This window comes from Adiantum capillus-veneris, chromosome 6, assembly GCF_014529385.1.
Source record: "Adiantum capillus-veneris isolate H3 chromosome 6, ASM1452938v2, whole genome shotgun sequence".
In the NCBI taxonomy this organism is placed as follows: domain Eukaryota; kingdom Viridiplantae; phylum Streptophyta; class Polypodiopsida; order Polypodiales; family Pteridaceae; genus Adiantum; species Adiantum capillus-veneris.
Window position 1 is genome coordinate 139,390,093 of NC_140936.1, and position 11,902 is coordinate 139,401,994.

General features: G+C 40.5%; 1 pseudogene; it reads left to right on the plus strand.

Annotated features, from left to right (window-relative positions):
- LOC147456371 (mitochondrial import receptor subunit TOM5 homolog pseudogene) lies at positions 1-168 on the plus strand (annotated as a pseudogene).
- The last annotated feature ends 11,734 nt before the right edge of the window (positions 169-11,902 follow it).

Here is an 11,902-nt window from a genome sequence, read left to right on the forward strand (position 1 = left end):
ATGGCTAAGGCACAACTCAACATGCTACAAATGTTGAAGCACCTAGTAGCAACCAAGTTTGGAAACGATGACAAATTTGCCACCAACATGAGGCTGTTAAAGGCTCTTATAATGTTTGGGGGAGGAATCATTCTCACGTGGAACTATGGTGATCTCATGTCTAATTGAGCAACTTCATGGTGAAGTCTTTCACAGGAATAGATGCCATGTCATTTTGCCCTTGGAAAACATTTGGACTTGAAGTCCTTGAGGACTTGAAGTCCTTGAGGACTTGGTTCAATTATACCAATGAACATCCCACTTCTTGTTGGTCATTGACTAATGAATCTAGCAAATGCAGTAGTATGGATGGTCTACAAGATATTTGTATGACATGGTATGGACTGGGAACCAATATCAATATTTGTTTTTGACTCCTTACAAGTAAGGTAGTTGGTTTTGCTTCAGTGTTTCTCTCTCTAAGGCACCGCACGTGTACACAAGAGTATGTCAAAAAAAAGAGTTGATATGAAAAAAAGGGGTTAGATGCCGCCGATTGTAGGAGTTGCCAATTGCGAAAGCAATTATTGCTCCCAATTGTAGGAGTCAGTAACTGCTAGGAGAATAGGTAAAGTGGCAGTAGCAAAGATGTATGTAGAGGAGCTTTTGTGGCCATTGGCATACAGATATTAAGGTGTAGTCATCTTATGGTTGCAAGATGCCTCGACAGAGCCACGGGTGGTGGGACAATTAGCTGGGTCAGTGTTCGAAAAAGTCTTTTTTTTCATAAACAGATCCTTGTCAGGATGAAAACCAAAAACACCAATAGAATTTTTGAAATTAACAAGATTTTTGAAGTATTTATTCATGTATATTTTATCGATTTTTCTTCCTTTTACCATGGTTTGCAACCGAATAATCTCGATTTTCAACCAGCTCTAGGCTAAGCTAAGGCAAACCTTTCCCGAATGCTGGTAATCGATGTCTGCCTACCTTGACCAGACCTGAGAAATGTGGGCTGAGTTAGCCCACATTTCTTAGGTTTGGTCAGTGTAGGCAAAGATCGATTACTAACTGCATAGTTTTGCTTCTTGTCACGAGGTCCATTAGTTGCACTACTGCAAAGAATCTGTGAAGTATCTAGCTAGCAAGGTATGTTTCTCCCTCTAGCAATGCATGTGGCATGTGATGCACGACATAATTCTAATTGCTCTCTTTTTTTGTGCTAAAAAACTAATGACATTCAATAAACATGAGAGAGAATAAGGCCATTCAAATCCACAAATTAGCTTGAAAGCTTGATGAGCCTTTGAATGCTCTTGTTTTTTTGGATCGTTTCTCTCTCTCTCTCTCTCTCTCTCTCTAGCAATCCTTTCCAACGTGCATTACTAGAGAGAATTATTATCTCTTTTCTTGTGGATGTAGTGGATAGCATTTTTGTCTTCTTGTACTTCTTGGGTGCTCCTATTTATTGGAAGATCATCCGTGTAGCTTAAAAGTCTTCCTTGCAATATGGGAATGAAGCTGGCCCGTGATCACCATCATAGGTTTTGTTTGAATGTGAACTTTCCTCAATCAAAGTCCCCTTTCTACGCTTATGTTGGATGGACTACACATATAGCTAGAATGGGAGAACAATCACAAACATGCTACTTTTGAACATGTTTAATGTGGTGTTCAAATTGTTGTTCTTAAATGTGAACTCTCTAGCACTACATGCTGACATAGAGAGAGAGAGAGAGAGAGAGAGAGAGAGAGAGAGAGAGAGAGAGAGAGAGAGAGAGAGAGAGAGAGAGAGAGAGAGAGAGAGAGAAGAAACAAGGTTTAATGAACAATGCAAAACAAACCTCCAATTATATTGTAGTCATACAAAAGAAGCTGCCATAAGGTTTTCTCTCTAAAAATGCTCTCAGTGCCTTCTGATTTTGAATATCTTAATTTTCCCTATTTTTCTCAATTTTGGGGATTTCTCATGAAAACTCTCTCGGGGTCTAGGATTCCTCAGCTTAGAAATGCCTTCATCTATAAGTAGTTTAAATTTGGGTTCAAAAGCTCTCAAAACATGGATCACAATCCATGCACCTTTCCCAAATTTTTGAGCAAGAACCTAGTCACTTTGTTCTATATGCTATTTCTAGCCTAATCCCAAATTTTTATCTCATTTGAACATCAAAATCCAAGTCAAAATTCCAAAATTATGCAAATTGACCTAATTTTCAATCCAAAGATCGAAATCCAAAACGTTCGATACCATAACATCTAGTAATCATGCTAATCCTAATGATACTAAGAAAAGTCATTTGGCCTCCAAACATGGATCGTGATCTATGTACCCATGGTGAGAGCTTGATCTGAAACTTTCCATCTTGTAGTGCATATATAAGGTAACATATCTCCAAGTCCAATTTTGGAAAAAAATGAGCAAATTTGTGTCAAAAGGCATCAAAATGGAAGACATACTAAAAATCTTAGAGCAAACATATGGTTTAGCATTTGATCTTTCAAAACAATTTTAAGTTCAAAAAGATTTGAGATATAGCTTGCAGACATGGATTGTAACAAGCCCTCTAGAGATCAAGTCCAGAAGTGGAAAAACATGATTGTGATGCATGTTCCCCAACCTCAAAAATTGATGAAATTTGATACAAAGCATGTAGATGACCTTGTCTAGCTACTGTCCAAATCTGAAGTCAAAAATTGATAGAGGGTTATGGATCGCGATCCATGTACCTCTTCATAGTGGGGTTATCTGATTTGATGAGCTTGTAGATATACTTGAGTATATCTTATATCTCAATTTTGAGCCAAAGATACCATTTGGAGACCAAAGTACAAGAAAAAGTTCATGTGTCCTGGTCTTGAGACTGTTTTGAGTGATATTGTCAGCGCAGTTGGACAAAATTGCTCTAGCTTTTGATACACAACTCCAAATTGAGTCAAATAAAGCCAAGATAAAAGTTTGTGAGCCAAATGTTTTCACGTTTCCAAATTTCAAACTTTTAGGGTACCCAACATTAGTGTCCATAGACCAAGGGGTCACACAAACCTAACTTTTGAGAGACCTGCTGACCAGGGACAAAAAGGGATAAGTTGCACTAAGACAAGTTGCGCTTGTCAAAGACTATCTTGAGAGTATTGAGTGAGTCTTAACCATGAAAAATCATCCATCACTAGGGTTTTCTAATGTCATAATAATCAATATCTAATTCTCCTAAATGATTTTCTCATGTTAAACTAATCATTTAATATGGGGAATTGCCAGGGGAGAAAAAGCTAGAATATTGGTTAAGCTAGCAGACCGGCCACAATAGGGATCCAAAGGAGGGAAAATAGGGATCGAAATGGGGGGCATCTGCAAAAGAGCAATGTGCAACAATGGGCTTAAAAGACCCTAAGGTTTAGCCCATTAAGACTTCCAAATGCTAAGGTTCCAAGATTCAAAGGTGGTGTCCTAAGGTCAAAAGCCTAGGGAAATTGGATTCTTTGTGTGTGTCCCAAAAGTCTTTCTCAAGGCCTACAAAGGAGGGGGCGAGCCCAAGAAGTAGGGGATGAGACAGAAACTCACACACACACACACACACACACACACACACACACACACACACACACACACACACACACACACACACACACACACACACACACACACACACACACACACACAAACACAAGCTTCCTTTGTACACAAGGGGAAAGAGGGACGCATGTCAGCTCCCTAGCCCAGATGCCCACAATGTGTACTCAAATCCTATTGGATGGCCTTGGAGTTGGACCAATGAGAATTAGGCTAGAGTAAGTCTAGTTTAATTAATTTAAAAACACTTAATAAAAGAACCAATAAGAATTAAGCTCTCTAGAAGGCTATTGCATAGTCTCCCTAGGGGTCCAATGAGCATTCAACAACCCAATGGCTTGCCTGATTCCTATTGCCCATGAGACAAAGGGGTCCAATGAGGGTTTAGTTGCATTGATTAATTAGTAAAAGCTCTCACAAAAGGGGAAAGGGGGACACATGTCAAAAGGCTATCACTTATGCTGCTTAATTTCCATTGGATGAGCCTGGGGAGGTCCAATAGGGAGTGAGCATGAACAAATAGCAAGAGGGGTCGACCAAGAGAGAGAGGGGGCTGATTTTTCAAAGGCATTATTCACTTACACACTCACACAATCTATTTGTGGAGCAAGAAGACTCTCTCTCTCTCTCCTTCTCAAGCTTTAATGGAAAGCTTACCACCTACTCCAAGCTTGTGAGAAGGGAGGCCTACACCAACAACTCTCGGCTTTGTGATGCAAATCCAACCAAGAGCCAAGCTTCAATGCATGCTCATCTCCTCTACCATGCTAATTACTAAGCTAAGCTATGCTAATATGAGTGATTATGTGAGGAGATGTACATCTTTCTCGTAAGACTACTCCTTCTTCCTCTCAATCTACTCTCATACCCTGCTAGCTCTCACCATCTTCGAAGGTGTATGAGGTCTTGGGTCTGAGACCATGAGGGAATTGATGTTGTGCTTAGTGCTTGAAGTTTCCATCTTCATTGCACTAGCTAGTATTGAAGGAACACAAAGAATTGTATTGTAAAATGTCTCTCTTGATGGGAGAAACCATAATACAAAGCCTTTTGGAGGGGGGACTGGCTCCATGCAAATCCGGTCCTCAACTGTTGTCAATTGCTTAATTTGTCTCTCTTTTGAAGTATTGTTCATGCTATCTAACTAGGTGTTATGATTTTTGTTGCTCTCTCCACCCAAGCACTCTTAAAATTCTCATTAGGAATCTATTCTAATGAAATGCTCACTATGTTCATGCTATTTTCTACTACACACAAGTTTCTAGGCCATTAAATGTTACATTGGTATCAGAGCACAAGGTTTCTCTTTTCTTGCTCAAGAAGGGAGGTCCTCAAGCTAGCTATAAATGGTTGGTATTATTAATTGCATGTGAGTAAGTAGAATAGGGATTTTTCAGCCTTGCAGTGCGCCTGCCTTTGTATAGAAAGAGGGAGGGAAGAGCATCTGTTTTCTTACCTACGATGGCACCTTTGGTGCTACGGACAAAGTCTTGGCCTTTATCCAACAATTCGATGTGGAGTTTGGAGATGAGGGCTTCACGGAGTCCTCTAAGCTACGCCATATAGCTATGCACTTTCAAAAGTCCGCTAGACAATGGTGGTCTAGCCTACAGGCCAACGGTAAAGCTCCACGAACATGGAAAGCTTCAAGAGCTTCCATTATGAAGTAGTTTTTGGCCACCGATGCCAAAGACAAAGTACTCACCGAATGGCGAAGCTTGAAGCTCTCTCCCTACGAATCCATTCACAAATATGTAGACAAGTTTTGGGAATTCCAACTCAAAGCCACTGTCTTTAAGAAGTTGGATTTTGGAGAGCAAAAGCAACAATTTTGTGCGGGCTTAATTGAAGAAATGGCGGAGTATGTCAACTCCCAAAGGCCACACACCATATCGGCGGTGATACACCATACTATGGTGGCTTCTTGAATCAATTTCCAAACGGGGGCTAAAAGAAATTTCAAGGCCACGGAAAACAAGGGTTCCAATGAGCCTAAGGGGAAGGACAATGTCCAAAAATCTCTTAAGGGCAATTCCAACAAAGCTAAAGAGAAGGGAGTTCACAAAGGCAAAAATAAACTCTCTCCTGAAGAGCTTGAGTGTTATAGCAAGGATAACCGTTGTTTCAAGTGCGGAGAGCAAGGGCATGCATACCGTGCTTGTCCCCAAAAGAACACCCGCCATGAGCCTCCTAGAGCTACCTTGGTCGAAATCCAAGAGGAGGAAACTCACCACAAAGGATCTCCTCTATGCCATGCTTGGGGAAAGGTAAGAGAACATGATGCTTTTATTCTCTTTGACCTTGGTTCTACTCACAATTTCATATCCACAGAGTTGGCCACCAAGCTAGGCATACAAGCTTACGAGATGGGAGATGTCCTACCCACAGACGGTGCTTTCAAGGGGCAAGAAGCTTCAATCACTCCCTCAATTGGGAAATTGAGGCTCCATGTCCAAAGCTATTTGGACAAAGAGGACTTCTTTATCTCTCCTCTCAAGCATGAGGATGTAATCCTAGGGGCACCATGGTTTGATCGCATGGCTACCAATGTTAAATTCCTTGAAAGGAGAATCTCCTTTAGGTTGGAAAAAAATATGTACATAGATGCCAAGCAAATGGGTAACACCATACCCATTGTACATACGCAAGCTTTCAATAAGTTAATAAAGAGCTCTATTTCCGTGTACATGATTTTTGTTAAAGACTCTCAAAATGAACCTAATGTTTTAGCAAAATAAAATATACAATCAAAAGGAATTAGAGTTATCCAATTTTCTCAAGGGGTTTCAAGATGTCTTAATTGACGACATCCCTTGTGAGCTACCTCCTAAATGAGGCAATGATGACCATGCAATTGAACTACTTCCAGGAAGTTCACTGCCTAGCAAACCTCCTTATAGAGTTTCTCAAGCTCAACAAGAGGAGATTATGCGGCAAGTGCATGAGTTAGTTGAGAAGGCATGGTTAGGCCTAGCTCATCTCCATTTTGTTCTCCTGTGCTACTAGTGCAAAAGAAAGACAACACATATCGTATGTGTGTCAACTATAGAGCACTAAATAGGATCACTATCAAAAATAGGTTTCCCGTTCCACGGGTAGAATACCTATTTGATAAGCTACAAGGGTCCACCTACTTCAGTAGGATTCACCTAAAAAGTGGCTATCATCAAATAAGGATAGTTGATCAAGACCTCGTAAAGACCGCATTTCGCACTACATTTGGTCTTTACAAATACATTGTCATGCCTTTTGGCTTGACTAATGCACCAGCCAGATTCAACCACTTGATGGAGAAGCTATTCAGGCCTCATCGAACCTTTACTGGAGTGTTCTTTGATGATATCATCATCTACTCTAATTCATTAGACGAACACAAGCAATACCTCCAGGTAATATTTCAAGTTCTAAGAGAGAATAAACTTTATGTTAATCGAAAGAAAAGTGAATTTTCTTACAAGAGCTCCAATATTTAGGTCACATTATCTCTCAAGATGGCATCCAAATGGATCCATCAAAGTTGGAGGTAATAAAAGGATGGCCTAAACCAAGGAATCTTCATGAACTAAGAAGCTTTATAGGTATGTGTGCATACTATAGACACTTCATAGAAAAGTTCTCACAAATTGCGGAACCATTACATGACCTAACAAAGAAAAGCGTTAGGTATACATGGTATGCTAAGGAGAACAATGCTTTTGAAAAGCTTATCTCTCAACCTGTGCTTACATTACTGGATCTCTCAAAACCATTTGAGGTCCAATGTGATGCTTGTGGTGATTGCCTTGGAGCTGTTTTGCTCCAAGAAGGGCACGCCATAGGCTATGAAAGTCAAAGGCTGTTGAGCAAGCTCTAGGCATATATGAAAAGGAACTCCTCGCAGTTCTACATGCCTTAGACTCATGGAAGCACTATTTATTGGGGACTCCTTTCATTCTGCGAACGGATCACCAAAGTCTTAAGTACTTCATGACGCAGACCAATCTCTCCAACAAACAAATGAGGTGGGCAAATTTCCTTTCGCAATTTCATTTTCATATTGCTCACATTGCTGGCAAGCATAATCAAGTAGACGATGCACTCTCAAGATGGCCGAGAGTGAATGCGGTTTCCATAGCAAATCATAATGATCTATCTTCTATGATAAATGAGTATGCTATTGATCCCGATTTTAGAGATGTGATTTCAACCCTTGCACTAGGGAAGAAAGAGGAACTATTTACTTTACAAGATGGTTATCTTCTCTATGGCAATAGACTATGCGTTACTAACTCACTTCGTGAGAAAGTATTGTATAAATCTCATGCTCCTCCTTATGCGGGGCTTAGAGGGATTCAGTCTACCCTAAAGGGGATTGAAACATATTTCTATTGGCCTACCATGAAAACAAACATAGAAGAGTATGTTTCTAATGTGTGGTAGGGTAAAACCCCCAACTTAAGGCCACCTAAGGGGCTTCACAAATTGCAGTCAGCATACTCCACCGTTTTCAGGTTAGATGAGCACAATTGGAAGAGCTCATCAACGCCTACCTACAGTAAAAATCTCGCCCATGAGCGGTGCTTCTACAGCGACGCACAACGTCCTCGAAGATTTTTTGTGTAACAAAAATGGACGTGAGTGGAAAGCCACACAAGGGGGTTATTATGGGACATGGCAACCAACAAGGCTTGAACCCAAATCCAACGGCAATGATTTAAGTTGGGTTGAGCTAAGCACCTCACCACAAGGCCACTTGTGTCCCTACATTGGACCTTTACAATTTTAAACTTGGGGAGTCCAGGGTCCCATTAAAGGGGGGTGGTTTTTTATTGGCCCCTTTACCCTATGCGAAAAGACGAAGTTTGATAGAGGAAAGCAACCTGGATTGCTTCAACCTTTGCCAATCCCTAATTCACCATGGGAGAGCATATGCATGGATTTTATCTTTGGATTGCCTAAGTCTATCCATGGAAATATGGGAATATGGACAATAGTAGACAGGTTCAGTAAAGAAGCTCATTTTATACCTGTCAAAAAGACTATCAAAGCCCATCAAATGGCAACCCTCTTCATTTCACAAATCTTCAAGTACCATGGCTTGCCAATGTCTATAGTGTCGGATAGAGATCCTAGAATGATCAGTAATTTATGGAAGGATCCCTTTGAGAATTTAGGAACAAGGCTAAATTTCTCTTTGGCCTATCACCCGCAAACGGATGGCCAAAGTGAAATAGCTAACCTAACAATTCTCGATCTACTAAAAGCCTATGTAACGGAAGTAGATCAAAGATCCCAATGGGAGAAGTACTTACCCTTAGTGGAGTATGCCTACAATAACACTGTACATACTTCCACGGGAAAAGCACCTTTTGAGGTAATTGAGGGAAGATAAAAAAGTCCCCTGCTACTTAAGGTACATGGGAAGATCTTCGCTGCAGATGAGTATAGCCGAGACCTACAAGAATCTTTCCAAAAGATTAAGGATGCTATCTCTATCTCACAGCAAAGGCAAAAGGCTGCTACTGATAAGCACAGAAGAGCCCAAGCCTTTAAGAAAATGATTGGGTCTTACTCAAATTTTCTAAGGCTCGATTAAGGCACACGACGGGCAAGAATCCTACGGGACACCAAAAATACTATGCTAAGTTAGCAAAAAGGTACTATGATCCCTTCCAGATTCTTAGGCCAATCAATGAGATGGCCTATCAACTCAAGTTGCCCAGCCATTGGCTCATACACAATGCTTTTCATGTGAGCCTATTAAAGCCTTACAAAGGAGAGCCACCTTAAGAACCAACTGTTGGGGGTCCCATTGTTGCAATAGTTCCAATGACCAACAAAATTATCAATCCGGAGGGATGAGCTACCCGGTTAGGGCATGGAAACACTCACACGGTTAGTGAGGTAATCGTGGCAACATGAATGGTTAACTCTATGAGGTGAGCCTCTTGGCCTATGGAGGAGCTAAGCCACAATGAAGGGCAATCTCCATATCCACTTCTCTTCACCTTCAATCAACCCAATCACACACACTACAATTGCAAAACGCACACGACACTGATCCTATCATGCAACACACTAATCACAAGCACACACACATAGATCTATCGAGCACCACACTCCAATCAAATCTACATGCACACGCAAGCAAAAGAGGGCAATCACACAAGATTAGAGAGGGATTAACCACTAATTAGTTAAGGTCTAGTTAATCTAAGCATCATAAGCAATCATAAGAAGTAAGAGAGAGGCATAGTGAGAGAGAATGAATCATTGATTAGTGTTAATCAAGTCTCATGAGCAAGGAGAAGCTCAAGGACTCCATAGCCACACACCTCAAGAGCTTTCACCAAAGAGTGCTCTCAACAAATGAGTTGAGAACCCTAATTTCATTTACACACTGCCTTATGTACCTAGGGTAAAAATATGCAATGTCCGACCGCCCAAGGCCTTTAGGGCTCACCACTTACTGAATCTGCAACCTAGGCACAGTAGCTGACCTATTCTTTACATCTTGGAACTCCCATTGAGCCTGTAACACATTAAAATATTACAATGGCTTGAAATAATTCGGGAATTTACAATACGTGACCATTTTGGGAAAACGTAAAAAATATGTAATTTCAATCTTTATTGTTTCATTGTATTCATCCTCGATGTACATCCGTACGTCTTCGGTCTTTAGCAGCTTTTGTAACTGACGTTGACTCAGTTAACATTCCCCCCTTCCTATTTTAGTGCCCGTCCTCGGGCAATGTCGAAAAGTGTCCGTGGAGGCTGTGGAAGGTTTTTGATTGGTTGATCTTCTTCATTTGTCGTTGAATTTGTCAATGAGGTTTACTTTGTTGCAGCATCTTCATTGGTCTGAATATGTCTGATGTGAGAGATGATGTAGCATTTGTCCGTTGTAATAGCATAATGATGAGGCTGATGTTTATTTATGAAAAGTATGTACAAGGGAAGTAGAATGATGAGGTTCTAAATTAGGGTCTAATACCTGGATGACCAAAGGGAAAAAACCTAGTGGGAAAAAAGTGCCTTTGGGATACGCGCATTATTGGAGGACTTATTAGCATGGGAAATATTAATAAAGTAATGAAGGGATTATTTGCTGATAGATATGGAATTAAAAAGGCAACAAATATGAGAGGGTAGCATGATGGAACATTGGTTTGCCTGTTGTAGTCCACTCAAGGTGCATAGGTGGAAGCAAAAAAAGAGTGTCTAATGCATATGTCCAATGATGGGATATCCTATTTATGCATACACAAAAATGCATGGGAAACAATATGTTGTGCAAGAATGATTTTGAGGGGTTATTCAAAAAGATGGTGTAGCTATAAAATCATTTGACATGGCTTTGCAAGCTGGCACCCCTTTAAGAATGGTTTTCGTTGACGAGAATATGTGCTCTCATCTTACTGTGCACTATGCGTGAGTGTTGGACTCTACGACACTCCACCAATTGTAAGTTAATAGACTTCGACTCTTCTGCTCATCTCATCCAACATGAGCAACATGACTTTAGATATCCTCAACTCTACAGCTTGAGCGTAAGCCTAATAACTATGACTCTTAGCACAGAGTTTAATATGACTTGAAGATTTGGGACTAATGCTTTGCTCATTTTATGGCTCAGCAGCCCGACTTTGACTATGCCAAAGAGTGTCTTTTGCACCCTGGAGACTTGACTTTTCACATTCTTGTGCTTACTACAAACATTTCTTCAGGTAAAAGTAAGCTTGAATCCTCAAAAAGAGGATTAGTGAAGGACCATGTTGGCATTGAAGGTTTCTTTTTCCATAACTATTTTATCATCTTTGAATTTGCATTCGCGTTGGTTGGGTTGTCCTTCTTTGACTGTGAAGACTCCATTGTTCATTTGATTCCCAATTGGGCCTGTTTATAGGAGTCTTTGATGTTGTTGTAGGCCTCTGTTCATTGTCGACATCTGGATTTTGACTAAGGCAATCATTGGGAAAGAATATGTCCTCATGGAATGAAGAATGTAGAGATCTTTGGATATTGTCTAGAATGTGATGTTTCACACCTCATTCCTAATAGTCCAAAATACTCAAACAACAAGGGAAAAACAACAATGAATGTTGTACCTTCTTTAAGCAGATCTTAGGTAGAAAACACGGTTCTTATGAATGTGGTGACTAGAGCTTAAGCTCAAGAAGCCGGCAATGGTTGACATATCCGTGCCCAAAGGTAGATAGCTGTGTCATGAATCGTGATGCAAAAGTACAAAGAAAGAAATAAAAACAACCACATGGATACGTCATCATTGGCATACTTGGAGAATCAATAGTAGTTGATTCAAAGAAGCTGACTCCAGAGAATGCACTGCTGAAGGCAGATGAATAA